Source organism: Lucilia cuprina, chromosome 6 (assembly GCF_022045245.1).
Source record: "Lucilia cuprina isolate Lc7/37 chromosome 6, ASM2204524v1, whole genome shotgun sequence".
NCBI lineage: Eukaryota > Metazoa > Arthropoda > Insecta > Diptera > Calliphoridae > Lucilia > Lucilia cuprina.
The window spans coordinates 38,723,007-38,739,077 of record NC_060954.1 but is presented as its reverse complement, the minus strand read 5'-3'; the positions used below and the strand labels follow the sequence as shown (position 1 = coordinate 38,739,077).

General features: G+C 30.7%; 1 protein-coding gene across 1 annotated transcript in view; it reads right to left on the bottom strand.

Moving 5' to 3' along the window:
• Positions 1-6,857, bottom strand: part of LOC111687330 — a 261,343-nt gene extending 254,486 nt beyond the window's left edge. The window contains exon 1 of the mRNA XM_046954490.1: positions 6,492-6,857. The gene's annotated coding sequence lies outside the window, so the exon portion shown is untranslated. The remainder of the gene's footprint in view (positions 1-6,491) is intronic.
• Between the last annotated feature and the right edge of the window lie 9,214 nt (positions 6,858-16,071).

Here is a 16,071-nt window from a genome sequence, read left to right as displayed (position 1 = left end):
ACTTTAAAATGTTCTAAAATGCAGATGTATTCGTGACAAAGACCCAGTTCAGTAATATTCTCATTGAAACCATTAGTTTAAACACTTTCAGAGGTAAACAAAAAGACTCTTAAAGAACAGCATTCAAGTAATTTTGTGTAATTCTATAAATAACATATCTTGCGTTATACATACATACATATGCATATTAACATATACGAAAAATATGTATTTATGTATGTGTGAATATGAGGGAATTTACATAATTACATGCATACATATGTATGTAATATTGTTTTTGCTATTAACTCCCTGTGGCGTGTAAGTAATATGTAATTAGGGAAAGTATAATTTTTTATAACTCATACGCAATGTTAAACTAATTTAAGGATAAGAATAAATTAATGTAAACGTATTTAATTCAAGTCAAATGCCTTATTTCGCTTGGTTTAATATAAATTAAAGACGGAAAGGGAAATCTTCTTTATGTTCTTAACGTTTTTCGAAAAAATATGATGATTTTTAATGTAATTTTTTATATAACCTAAACAATATAAAAATATATTTAAACAGTGCCTGTGTTCTGTTACTTTTGAGTCGAGAAGAAAAAACATTGAAATATATTAGTCCTCCGGTTTTTATTTCTGTGATTTATATATATTTCTTAATATTTATAAAAATTTATTTGAATTATGCGTATTCAACCTGTTTCAAACAAGACTATTATAAATTTTTCTATAATTTTTGTCGACTCAAAAGTTACAGAACACAGACACAGTTTAAAAATATATTTTTAAAATATGTAAAAACATTATGAAGATATTAACAAAGATTCGGTTGCCCAGGTTTCTTGGAAAAGTAAAGGAAATATTTTACTTTCTTTGAAGTTTTATTTATAATTACTAGCAATATAATATGCAGTTTTAAGCTTTATTGAATAATTCTGAAACGAAGCATATAAATGAATTAAATAATACATTTTCCACAGATCTTCTTAACTCAGTACAATTTGTTAAGAATATTTCTTAAATTTTATAAAAAAAAATACTTTTTAATATTCCATAATTTTGAGCTACCCAAAACTTTGCTTACTAGGCGACTATAAACTACTTTTTGACTTAATTTGTAGGTAAAATCAAAACACATAAACAAAAATTTAAAACAGCTGTTTTTTTCAATTTGTTTCTTTTTTATTACGCTTCAGCAAATGTCTATTTTTAGAAAAGAAAATAGTATTTATATGTGAAAACCATTATTTGATGTACAATAAGACAGCTAATTGGTGGTGTATGTAGCGAACTGGCATTCGGATGGTTTAAAGTTCAAGCCCTGTTTGTTTCGGCTTTTTATTTTTTCATTTTTTATAAATTGTTCTATAAATAAGTCAACTTACAAAACAACTTATTATCAGCCGAAAAATAGAGGATTTCTTTTGGGACATTACGAACAAAAATAAGTACTCTTTGTAGTAGAAAAGGAAGTAGTGTTTTCTTCTAATTCTAATTACTTTTCAACTTACTTTGGGAGTAGTTAAGAGGTAAAATTCCCAAATCGGCAAAAATTCGGCCGATATCGTTTAAATTTATTGGCGAGTTTTATAAAAGTCATTAAAGTATTTTTTAAGGGGACTTTGTATCATTTAGATTTATATAAAACCAAGTTTTTTTTGATGAAATAAAACATAATTATGGGCTTATGGGACTGGTTGTATATTTCTCATTCTTGGGCCAAAAAAGGCGTACGTTCCAAATTTCATCAAATTATCTTAAAAATTGCGACCTTTAGCATGCGCACAAGGTTTGTATAAATACACAGACGCACTGACGGATGGACAGACAGACAAAGCCTAATCGACTCAGTAAGTTATTGAGAACTATTTATTAGAACATACGCCTAATACTCTCCACTATAGTATAATTTGATTACAAGGTGATGAGAACATAGCTTAACCAACACTATTTATTAGAACATACGCCTAATACTCTCCACTATAGTATAGTAGGATAGAAATATTAATTTAAGCTAGATATAAATACACAGACGCACTGACGGATGGACAGACAGACAAAGCCTAATCGGCTCAGTAAGTTATTGAAAAATATTTATTAGAACATACGCCTAATACTCCCCACTATAGTATAATTTGATTACAAGGTGATGAGAACATAGCTTAACCAACACAAAAATGTTTCTGAACCGATTAGTACACCCTTTATATTAAAGTGTTATAGGTAAAAAATATATACCAAATACCTCCGTATTAAGGCTAGACCTTAGACCGATAATAAACCAGCCAAAAGGCTAATCCATTTATCACAAACCAAGCAATAGACTTGCCCACATACAAGTTAGTTAACTATTCTGCAGACTAGTCTATGAGGTGAATCACAAATGACCTTATGGTTTCCGACTGGAGTTGCACCTTTTTTTGTCACAAAACCCTGCTTAACCTAAAACTATTATAGTCCATACACCAGTTTGTAAACTATTCTATTGACTATGTAAATCACGATGGACCATATGGTCTACAACTAAAGTTTTTCCTTTTGTTATTGAAATCCTTCACAATTTAAACATATTCTATGGATTAGTCAATATACTAGTATTTTGACTAAACCATATCTAATGAATATACTATGTGAGCAAAATTTTGACTTTTAACGCTAATCTCAATAATTCGCTTGAATATCGGATCAAAGTTCGAAAAAATATATAATTCTCGAAAAACTTTATGTAGAACATGACAAGCTGTAATTAAAGGACAAATTTCCAGCACTAACAAAAATATTTCTCCATAAAAAAAGAACATTTTTTAATACAAATTAAATCTAGCACTAAGTAAAAACTATAAAAAGAATATATTAACATTTCATAATTCTACAACGAATTGCTTTTTAGTAGCTGTATTCAACAAATAAAACTTTTAAAGTCACTTAATCTAGTTGATGTCGTAAAAAACTGCTTAGTTTTTTTGCTGTTTTTAAATTGATAACAAGAAGTGCATAAAAATTATATTTTATTTGTTTCTAAAATATTTTTAATCTTCATAACAAAATACCAACTATAAGTTAATAAAAAAATATATGTTTTTTATTAACATAAACAATCTCAGGTAGTAGTAAATGCTCGGTGGAAAACTGAATCTTATGTTTTTTTTCATATTTTTATATGAAAACAAGTAAGAGTTTTATATTCGGCTGTGCCGAATCTTATATAGCCTTCACCATGAAGTTAAAAAACAGTTCATACGAAGTTTATTACTACCCAGTTAAATATTTTCAAATTTTTGTAACGAGTATTGTAGGTAACATAGTTATTTCATACATTACTTGGTAATGAGTTGTCGTTATCAATAACATAAATGAATTTTTTTAATAGAATTTATAGTCAATTATCTATAGCGTATGTCCAATAAGGAATTAGAGTGTGTTTCTAACCGTAGTCGATTCCGGAAGTTTTTTTTTTTGCAAGAAATGTTGAGATTTATACTTGTGTGGAAACCATTCCAGATAAAATGATAAAATTACTTTTCAATTGGGCATTGAGTAAGAGAATATACTAGCAAACATAAAAATAACTGTAAAACCAGTTTTAAATCCGGAAAAGTCGGGTAATGAGATCTGAAACCGGTTTATTATTTGGTAACTACTTACACTATTTTCCAATACACTTACCGGGTAAATAAAGATTTTTGTGGGTAAGATCAACACCCGATGTAAAGGGTAAAATACGAGCCGCCATTTATAGATTTTTATACCCTACACCACTATAGTGGGGAGGTTATTATACGTTTGTGCTGATGTTTATAACATACAAAAATATTGGTCCAATACCCACCTTAAAGTATACCGATCGAATCATCAGAATCATTTTTTGAGTCGATTAAGACATGTCCGTCCGTCCGTCCGTCTGTCCGGCTGGCTGTCCATGTGCGCAAGGTACAGGCCGCAATTTTCTAGATAATTTGATGAAATTTGGACCAAGCATGTTTTTTGGCACAAGGACGAAGCCTATTGAAAATGGTTGAAAGTGGTCCATTATTTCACCTAGCCCCCATACAACCGTACCTCCCGATTTGAACTTTTTATGCTATAGTTACGTCAAATATTCTGCTATCTCTCTAAAAATTGGCACAAATAAGTTTTATATAAGTATAAATGATACTGCAGATTTTCGTAAGGATCGGCCTATATTTGACTTTAGCCCCCATACAAACCCCCCTTCAAAAAATGACTTAAACGTCTAAAATTGACTTGTAACCATTTGTATCGCAATGAAACTCAACAAAACTAACTGTTATTTAGAAATATATCTTTTCCCAAATTTACCGAGGATCGGCCCATATTTGACCTATATAAAGCCTCATTTAGAAATTTTAGTTTTTTTTTTATCAATAAATGGCTTAAATATTTTGGAATTATGGTAATATTCAACATAAAAGTTTCTTTACAAAAAATAAAAATTTTATAAAAGTAAAAATTGTAAAAATATACTCATGGTGTAGGGTATTATATGGTCGGCCATGCCCGACTATACTTTCCTACTTGTTTTGCTTATGTCTAGGGTATTTATGGGCTGATCTTGCAGATTTTAAATTGCGTTATTTTCGAACTTATGACTAAGAGAATAATTGAAGATTCGGATCTCGCAGATATCTGGGGTCTTCTGAAAACATACACACAGATAGCCCCCCGGGCATATTATTCTTGATGACAGACCCCATCTTGGTGTATTGCAACCCGGGGGTAGATAGTATATTACATACCAAATCCTCTAGTCGACCGGGACTATAAATTTGTGTTAACAGCTTACTGTCTGTCCTTGCATATCATATATAAATGATACCATTGAATTTTCCTTCCTTGTCCAGATATGTTCAAAGCAAACTCTGTTCATATCAGAATTACCACACTCTATCCCTGTGAGTAAGAACAAAGTCTCGGCTTTTTTGATATATGTATTCATACTTCCGTCTACCGGTTAAGTCTCTAGGTGCTGTTGCCAAATCGACGGAGGCCATCCCATCTGCGTGGTTGTAAACGAAAGTGATGTTTAACATCTCGGAAGTTAAGCAACGGGACAGCAATAGTCAGAGATTAGATAGCTCAAGTACTAGATCAAAGTAGTTATACATGGACCGGCCCAGTCCATGTACAAAAATTGCAACCTGCGTGTAAAATACACAAAGGAGCAGTGGTGAGTTGTTTACTTTTTACTCACCCAGTGGTTGAAAAAGTACCACCGTGAGATAGGACAACACTCCATGTACTTACGTAAAGTAGTTCGACTTCATACTCACAGATAGACGGACATGACTAAATCAACTCCAGTATCTATAAGGATCCCTTATATATACTTTATAGGGTAAGAATATTATATGATGGAAATTTTAAATGGAATAACAAACTTATATTTTATTTCTTATGATACCCTCTCCCTGCCATTCCTGGGGACATGTTTCCTTGATGAACGAACTTCATTATTTACCGGGCCTATAAACTGGTGATGTCAAATGTATACTTGATCTATTCATGCAATTATGTAAAGCAGAATTTTGAGGGTCAGTTGGTTTCGATGGAAGGGGGTGCTTGGGTAAAAGATTGATACACGGTGAAATATAAATTTTTTGGATAAGTTTCTGTTACAGATACTAGTTTCTAGAAACAACACAGACAAAGGCTGTGAATTAATCAAATATTGCAATTAAGCTGATAATGGGTGGGGTATGTGTAGGGTAGAGATGTACCATCGGATATCTGTAACTGATGGACAGAATAGCTCATAAATTGTAACTATTGAGATGTTGGAAGGAAGACTATAGTGATGGTTGAAATTTCGTTGGAGTTCGTTGTGAAGTTGTAATACCTTAGTCTAAATATTAATCTGAGTTATTTGCACCAACAATTACCTCCCCTAGGTGCTGTTACCGAAACAACAGAAGCCACCTTAGTACTATGGTTGAACGACTTAAGAGGATCTAGAATGAAGGTGAGTCTTTAGAGAATGAGAATATATGTAGGGATATGACATTTCACGTGGCATAAATAGGATATTTTTACATGATGTTGGGCTCGCTCCTTGTCGGGGAAAGATTCTACATGCCTCATAACACCAGTTATTCCCCACCGATCCCACTATGTCAAACGACTGGATAGCTCGATTACTTGAGTATAGTGAGTGTATAGTGGATCGGAAATTCCAATACTTAAATAGAGAGTTGCAAAGAAGCTCACCAAGTAGTTCAAAAAGATATAGACAGGTATTCACATAAAGCACTTCGACATTCATACACACAAACGGAAAGACGGACATAGGGTCAGACGTGTAGACGGACATGGCACGGACATTAAAGACTTACTATAGGGTCTTAAAATTATAATAGAAACTGTAAACCAAATGACAAACTTAAAAATATGTTTATAGCCTTCTCACGAAGGTGAAGGGTGTAGAAAAAGTTTTGTTTTAATGATATTTATCTTATAGAACACAAAAAAAAACACATAGAAACTTACCTTTTAGTAAATATTTTTATATGCTGTAAAACTAAATAGAAAATTTTTTCCCAGGGAATCTTTCTATGTAGAAACTTAAAGTGGAAAACTGCAGCAAAAAACCGTAGTAGAATTTTATGATAATTAGTCACTTAAGGTCTCATTAGGGAAAAGCCACAAAAACCCAAACACTTTTTTTTAATACACTTGTTTTTTTTCTTGTAGAATGTTTAAAGGGAACAAATAATAAAAAATAAAAAATATTTTATTTTTTAGTTAAGTATTACGGTTTAGAAAAAATTGTAAACCTCTGGTGTATTTTAAAGAGGCTTACACAATATTTTTTTAAATTTCTTTTGGTTTTTTTCACATTTATATTAAGTGTTGTTATTTTATATTATTTTAAAATATATCTATTTTGTTGTTTTATATAAAAACACTTACACAGTTTAGTATACTAGTTATATTTTTATGACATTGATAAATTACCTGCAAGAAAAGAAAGTTGGAATTTTTTAATAAAAATCTCTAAGGGATCTATCTATTCACTTGTTCCTTTATAGATTTGAAAAATAAAAATATTTATATCCTTTATTAAATGATTCTTTTTTTAATGGAGTTCAATTCAAATTAAACCTCCACTATAAAAGCTATTTAGCTGACACGAATTGTTTTATTTTAAAAAATTTATAATTGAAAATGCAATTTACGATAATTCTTTTTAGCGACAAAGCATTGCAACTTTGAGATTACTGACAGAAAGATGCATCATCGTTTGTTTGATTTTAGACATGGAATGTAGACAATTTTTTATTTACTACACAGAAATTAATCTTAAAAATCTGTTTATATGTAATATTGATCGTAGACCCTTAGTAAATGATTAGATGACTAAGTTCTACAACTTTCTTCATGTAGTATTTACCTGTGTTATGAGAAAAAAAAACCTAGTTGGTCCCTAGAGGAACCACCAGGCACCCGGACTTCCAAATTATAAATATTGTAAAACGTACTTTAAAAACTCAAGTTGATAATAAACAGATTTTGTACGTCGACGTTTCGAAGCAATTTTAAACCCAAAATTTGTTGGTCGATATTTTTCCACTCGAATATTAACACAATATTTCATTAAGCAATGAATCAATCAAAAATTATCCAAAACATATCGAATTATATAATCTGATATATATTGAAGTCTGGTTTTGAAGTTTATTTTTCTCGAGTTCAGTACATTAGTACGCATCGAGGAGTATTCATACATGAAATCCTTAAAAAGGCTCATTCTCGGGACACTCTAATGTGCATATGTACATACGTCTGTCCATCTATTGATGGACAGACTAAATTGTAATTTAGTTCATTTTAAAGGAGGATATACATATGTTACATTCGCAGATATACACCTAGGCCTTTATCAGGCCTGTGACACCTACTATTAACCTTCTGATACATCAAATATTATAAAATACACAATGACCCAATCAGGCATGTTGTGTGTTTCTATACCTGTAAGGAACGGACATCTTCTCTGATAGACTCTCTCATTCATATTACAAGGGATTTTTTTCCGAAGATCAATAATGAATCCATTAAAATTACATATTCATTTTATAATTACTACAAAATATCACCGAGATATCCCATTTTCCCAAATATACCAAATACAAAAAAAAAAAACTGAAAATTCCAACCAAAAGCCAGCCAATAGACTAGTCCATATTCCACAGGTCAATCAATAAACTAGTCCGAATGACAGATAGTATACTTTTCTATAGACAAGTCTGCGAAATAAATAACGACGGATCTTATGGTCTCCATTTGGAGTTGAACCATCTGTTTTAAGTATTTTCGATTTTTGTTTTTATATAATAATCGATCATTTTAATTTACCAGAGTCATTTCTGAAATTACAGAATCATTGTCAACTTATGAATTTCGTAACAGCAAGGTTTCGGTTATGTCTTAATTATCTTTTAAAATTTATAAACGTCATAATTAAAACGAGCTCCTAACTATTTTGCTGCTAATTGGTTTGTGTGTAAATTCTAAAGTTCATTAAATTCAGTGCAATTGGATTCAAAATTTGTCCTGTGTTATTAGTGCAACGGTACGTATACGTACCATGAAATAGTGTAATATCATACGACACCGCTGACAAAATTTATAAAATGCATATGTGTTCACAGTGATATCCAACCAAATGCCGTCAAACAACAAAAACAATAGGGGGTTTTTTTAATCACTGGATTTATTTTATTTAAAGAAAAAAACTATCTTTGGAGGCTGAAATTTATTTAACTACGATTAAAACCTTTTGCCTTATCCATCTGGTGTAGAGTGCAAGAACTAGTTAGTTAGTTAGTTTGAAAGGAGGATGTGCATATATACATCAAATCCGAAGAAATACACCTAGGCCTCTATCGGGCCTGCTGTGCGCTTCCTAACCAGTACCTCAGGTCGGAATCGAACCCACCACCTCCGGTCTACCAGACTAGAACACTAACCACTAACCTACCGGAGGAGTGCAAGAACTAACATTTAGATTTAATAAATCTAATTGTTTAAAAATAACTGCTAATATTTAAGAAATAAATCTACCAAATATAATATATATTCATATTTGATAAATTATAAAATTATTACCAGTACACCCGTACGTATGCGTAACATCAAATATTTGTCATGATTTCATTCGACACCGCTGACAATAATATAAGAAATAAAATTAGGCCTTTTAAGCTCAAAAAAACCCTTTTACATGTGTAAATAAAAGGCTTCTAAAGATTTGAAGATGCTACAACTCAAGGTACAGTGCATTTAAAATTAAATTTAAAATTTAAATATTTTTTTTTTTTTGCTGTAAATTTCAACGTTTTTGACATATTTGCTATGTAAATAAAATTCAAGAATATGATAATATACATCTTATTTATCTGTATTTTCTTTTTTGAAATTATATAGTTTGTTTAAAAGGTATTTCTGATATCTGTCTGTCTCACGGTTATTAGATCTTCCAACGTTGGTAGTAAAATGTGCAGAAAATGTCTAATAACTGTGTCAATTTACAAATTTTGTCTTGAAATATTGTCAGTAATGCTTTTTCTAACAACTTTGCATAAGAAAAATTATAAGTTCAGATTTAATCGCAAGATTTAATCGTTTAAAAACAAAGGTAAAATTTTACTATAGTTTCAAAAAAAAAAATTCGGAATATTGTAGAATACATTTTTATAACTTAAAGTTTCAGTCTATAGGCAGAGATGGTCAATATTAGCAACATCTGTAACATTATAAAATTTTAAAATATTTCAGACACAAATATATAGTCAATGGAACTTAAGGTCTAACTACTTATAATGTGCTTTCGAAAAACTGATGTCAGTTTAAGCAAATGTGCGAACACATATAAGACGTATGTGACAACAATTTTTTCAGACATGTCTGATGTCAGAAATTTTCTGAATTATTTCTTATAATTTATCAGAATTTTTAACGAATAATATAAATTTCCTTTAGACATTTTACAGAATAATCGGCAAACTTTTTATTAAACTTTTCTGCACATTTTCTGAAGTATTAAACAATTAACATCAGACTTGTCTGCACACTGACGAATGGCAATTTTAGTGTTACGACAATTATGAGATTAATCTGCACATTGGTGAAGGGCAATTTGTTTTTTATTCCTATATTCTTTAGACATTAAGGAGAATAGTCTGCACATTTTCTAAAGTAAAATATTAAATGGCTTAGGAATAATATCCGATAAATCAGCACATAATCTAAAGAGAATTTGTTTTTGTAACTTCATCAGATAATTAAACGAATAATATAAAATTCCTTTAGATATTTAACAGATTAGTCTGCACATTTTCTGATATTTTTTGCTCAGTCATTTTATTCCCTTTTTCACTTCTTTTAAAAGACAACTTTGCGACAACTATGCACATTATCGGAAGGAAATTTTGTTTTTTGTTTTTCTAATCATGCACAAACTTGTTCATGATGGTCCATCATTTCGACTAGCCCCCATTCAACCGTACCCCCCAAATAGAGCCTTTGGTCTTATGATTAATTTCAATGACCTATTATGTCAACAAAAGTCGACAAAACTTAGTTTTATAGAACTTTAAATGACGCTAGTGATTTTTGTAATGATAGGGCTTCATTTGACCCTAGCCCCCATACAAACTCCCCTTCAGAAAATGACTTAAAGGTAAAAAATTCACTTACAAACACTAATAACACTTTTAAATTCTACATAAATAACTTTGAAGTAGACTTAACTTCCCCTACCAACATTTATAATGTTATGGCAATTTTTTCCCCTACTCCCCTTTGAGCCTTCTTGTAAAAATCTCTTTTTTTGCAAAAAAAAAAATAAAGTATTCCGAAATAAAGTTAAAAAACAAATCAAATGTTTTATTCTTTTTAAAATAATCTCCATTTTTAACATACTGACTGGTGTAGGGTATCATATGGTCGGCTACGCCCGACTATACATTCATACTTGTTATAAGTTATACTTGAATTACATAAAATTAACACATACAATTTTGTTAATTTTTGGACTCTGAATTACTTGAAAACTAATTAAGTTGGCTAAACCATTTATATATGTACCCTACACTACTATATTAGGGAAGGGTATTATTCGTTTGTGCTATTTTTCTAATGCAAAAAAAATATTGTTTCTATAACCAACATATATTATACCGATCAATTTCACATTCTGAGTCGATTAAGACATCTTCATCCTGCTGTCCGACTATCCATATAAACCTTGTGTTCAATCTACTGTTAGTAAGTTTCAAGTTATTTTGATACAGGCTTAATGAAAATCAGTCAATTATTTCAAACAAATAAAATTTTTGACATTAGAGTGATTTTTGAACAAAAGCATTTTTTAATACTTTTTCCCAAAATACTTCTCAAACTGGGATATTACTTCGTATTTTGATTCAAAAAGAAAAGTTTTCAAATCATATACAGATTTAAGCAATTTTTCTTTCTTATCAAGTAACCATAGTAACCCCCAGCATAATAATATAATTCGAAAAAAAATCTTGACCTAAATTGGCAAATTAAAATATTTGAAATCTATACTCCTATATAGGAAATATATGTCTTTATACATATAAAGCTCAAAATTTACTAAAATATTTCCTACTAATTTTAAATTGTGTAATAAATTTAAAAACAATACAAATTAGAAAAACTTTTAAAAATTGCTCCGAAATTTCTTCTTATTTTATTTAATCCTTGATATGTACGCAAATTAAATTGTCACAATTAATCAACTTTATATACACTCAAGACTCCATTGCAAATAATTCCATTGTAACATGACTTTACATATAATTTTTGATTTAATCCCAAGTATTTAGCTCGTGGCAGATTTAATGGTGGAGGTTAATTGATATTACAGTAAAATGATTTAAACAATCTTACTTAATTTCTATTAAACACTTTAATAAATATTTTTTTAATATTTTATTCCATTTAATTTCATTTTTAATATAAAATGCACTTTTAGATTGTAAACAAAGTTTAAAGTAAATATATATTTTTAATTAATCTACTTAATGAAATTTTTATAATTATTTTTTTAAACTTTTACTTAACATTTATTTAATTTTAGAATTTCTTATATTTTTAATAGAATTTTAAATTTTTATTATTTTTTTATATATTAAACTTAAAATAAGCACTTTTTTTAATAATTTTTATTTATTATTAATTTTAGCCACTAATTTATTTAATTATTTATTTTTATATTATAAATTATATTTTTATTAATTTTTTTATTATTTAATTTATTTTAATATTTTAATTTTCGTTTCTTCGTTTTCTTTTATCCTTTAAACGATTTTTCATGTTTTCTTTATATGTTTTTGTTTGTAAAATTATTTTGTTTTTATTTTAGAATTTATATTTTTTCCATCCGAGTACAACAACCGTTACGCATTACGTTTAACATCATACTGATTTAACTGTCAAAGACAAACTACCGTTATTGCCGACATCACAGCTGCAGCAATACACACTGTAGCGACAGTATGTTTAGTGTTAAAAGTATCTTAGTTTATTGTTATCATTCGATTGTCATACAAAGTTGCCAGTTTATGGGATTTATGTTTTTAGGAATTGCAAAAATGAAGTCACACGAAGAGAATTGTCTCTTAACATCATTTAAGCCTTTTTTTCTGAGAATACGTTTAAAAAATTTATTCACTCTATCAAATTGTGGACAGTCCGTCAATATACTCTTTCACTTTAGTGTTCCTAAATCTCACAAATTACTCTAGTTGACAAACTTTAAAGAAACTAAGAAGTCCGAAAATTAAAATATAATGATATAATCGGATTTACTTGAGTCGTTATAACACCTCGAAGTCAACTTGTTCCTAATCGATAAAAACTTTGAGAGAGTAATCATTATCCCTCATACTATTGCCGCTGATGATATTGTTGACCCAAGGGGTCCACATCTATTAGTCCACCAAAGTGGTCCTCTTTTAAGTCGATTTATAATAAAATATGTATATCGTTAGTTATACCGTACACCTCTTTAGTGGAGAGGGTATATTCGGTTTGTGCTGATGTTTGTAACGCACAATTATATACATAGGTCATATACCCATCTTAAAGTATACCAATCAGAATCATTTTCTGAGTCGATTTTGCCATGTCCGTTAGTCTGTCAGACTGTCCGTCCGTCTGTCCGTCCGTCCGTCTGTCCGTCCGTCCGTCCGTCCGTCCGTCCGTCCGTCTGTCCGTCTGTCCGTCTGTCCGTCTGTCGTCCGTCTGTCCGTCCATGTAAACCTTGTAATCAAACTACGCAATTTTGAAGATAATTCAATGAAATTTGGTACATGATCTTCTATTGCCCCAGGGACGAAGCCTATTGAAAATGGTTAAGATCGGCCCATTATTTCACCTAGCCCCCATACAACTGAACCCCCGAATAGGGCTTGTAAACCTTGTAATCAAATTACAGGTCGCAATTTTGGAGATAATTTAATGAAATTTGGCACATATTCTTCTATAGTAGCGTAGTTTGTCTACGCTTCTATAGAAAAATATGAATATGGTTTAGAATATTGAATATGGTTAATATCGGTCCGTTATTTTACCCAGCCCCCATACAAGTGATCATGCCGAATAGGGGTTTTAAATTCATAATTATTATTAATATATTCGTATCTCAACAAAAAGCTGCAAAACCAAGTTCTATACTTGCCTTGATGACCCTAATGAATTTAATAATTATAGAGCCTTATTTGACCCTAGCCCTTATAAAGCCCCCTTCAAAATTTGACTTAAATGTCCACAGTTTTATTAAACAACAAATAAGAGTTCTATATTCGGCTGTGCCGAATCTTATATACCCTTCACCATGATGTGTTTAAAGCCTTTTGTACCTTTTGAAGAACGAAAAAGTACCAAAAAGTCCCCATCTATGGGTCCTCAGTTAATCCGGTCCATACAAACTTAATTACATGTTCCTAGGTTCAATATTGTAGAAACTGTAAAAAGTACCTTTTGAAGAACGAAAAAGTACCAAGAAGTCCCCTCTTACTGGTTCTCACTTAATCCGGGATATACGAACTTAATAACATGTTTCTAGGTTCAATATTATAGAAATTTCAAAAAGTACCTTTTGAAGAATGAAAAAGTACCCTTTCATGGGTCCTCACTTAATCCTGGCCTACATACTTAAATACATGTTTCTAGGTTTAATATCGTAGAAATTGCAAAAAGTACCTTTTGAAAAACGAAAAAGTACCAAAAAGTCCCCTTTTATGGGTCCTTACTTAATCCGGGCCATACATACATAATTACATGTTTCTAGGTTTAATATCGTAGAAATTGCAAAAAGTACCTTTTTAAAAACGAAAAAGTACCAAAAGTCCCCTTGTATGGGGTCCCACACTTAATCCTGGCCATACATACTTAATACATGTTTCTAGGTTCAATATTGTAGAAAATTGCAAAAAGTACCTTTTGAAGAACGAAAAAGTACCAAAAAGTCCCCTTGTATGGGTCCTCACTTAATCCTGGCCATACATACTTAATTACATGTTTCTAGGTTCAATATTGTAGAAATTGCAAAAAGTACCTTTTGAACAACGAAAAAATACCAAAAAGTCCCCTTTTATGGGTCCTCACTTAATCCGGGCCATACATACTTAATTACATGTTTCTAGGTTCAATATTGTAGAAATTGCAAAAAGTACCTTTTGAAAACGAAAAAGTACCAAAAAGTCCCCTTGTATGGGTCCTCACTTTATCCGGGCCATACATACTTAATTACATGTTTCTAGGTTCAATATTGTAGAAATTGCAAAAAGTACCTTTTGAAAAACGAAAAAGTACCAAAAACTCCCCTTGTTTGGGTCCTCACTTAATCCGGGCCATGCATACTTAATTTCATGTTTCTAGGTTCATTATTATAGAAATTTCAAAATATATATTTTTAATTTTGAAGAACGAAAAAGTACCAAAAAGTCCCCATCTATGGGTCCTCAGTTAATCCGGTCCATACAAACTTAATTACATGTTCCTAGGTTCAATATTGTAGAAACTGTAAAAAGTACCTTTTGAAGAACGAAAAAGTACCAAGAAGTCCCCTCTTACTGGTTCTCACTTAATCCGGGATATACGAACTTAATAACATGTTTCTAGGTTCAATATTATAGAAATTTCAAAAAGTACCTTTTGAAGAATGAAAAAGTACCCTTTCATGGGTCCTCACTTAATCCTGGCCATACATACTTAATTACATGTTTCTAGGTTTAATATCGTAGAAATTGCAAAAAGTACCTTTTGAAAAACGAAAAAGTACCAAAAAGTCCCCTTTTATGGGTCCTTACTTAATCCGGGCCATACATACATAATTACATGTTTCTAGGTTTAATATCGTAGAAATTGCAAAAAGTACCTTTTGAAAAACGAAAAAGTACCAAAAAGTCCCCTTGTATGGGTCCTCACTTAATCCTGGCCATACATACTTAATTACATGTTTCTAGGTTCAATATTGTAGAAATTGCAAAAAGTACCTTTTGAAGAACGAAAAAGTACCAAAAAGTCCCCTTGTATGGGTCCTCACTTAATCCTGGCCATACATACTTAATTACATGTTTCTAGGTTCAATATTGTAGAAATTGCAAAAAGTACCTTTTGAACAACGAAAAAATACCAAAAAGTCCCCTTTTATGGGTCCTCACTTAATCCGGGCCATACATACTTAATTACATGTTTCTAGGTTCAATATTGTAGAAATTGCAAAAAGTACCTTTTGAAAAACGAAAAAGTACCAAAAAGTCCCCTTGTATGGGTCCTCACTTTATCCGGGCCATACATACTTAATTACATGTTTCTAGGTTCAATATTGTAGAAATTGCAAAAAGTACCTTTTGAAAAACGAAAAAGTACCAAAAACTCCCCTTGTTTGGGTCCTCACTTAATCCGGGCCATGCATACTTAATTTCATGTTTCTAGGTTCATTATTATAGAAATTTCAAAAAATACCTTTTGAAGAACGAAAAAGTACCAGAAACCACCACTTAATCCAGGCTCTACATACTTAATTTCATAT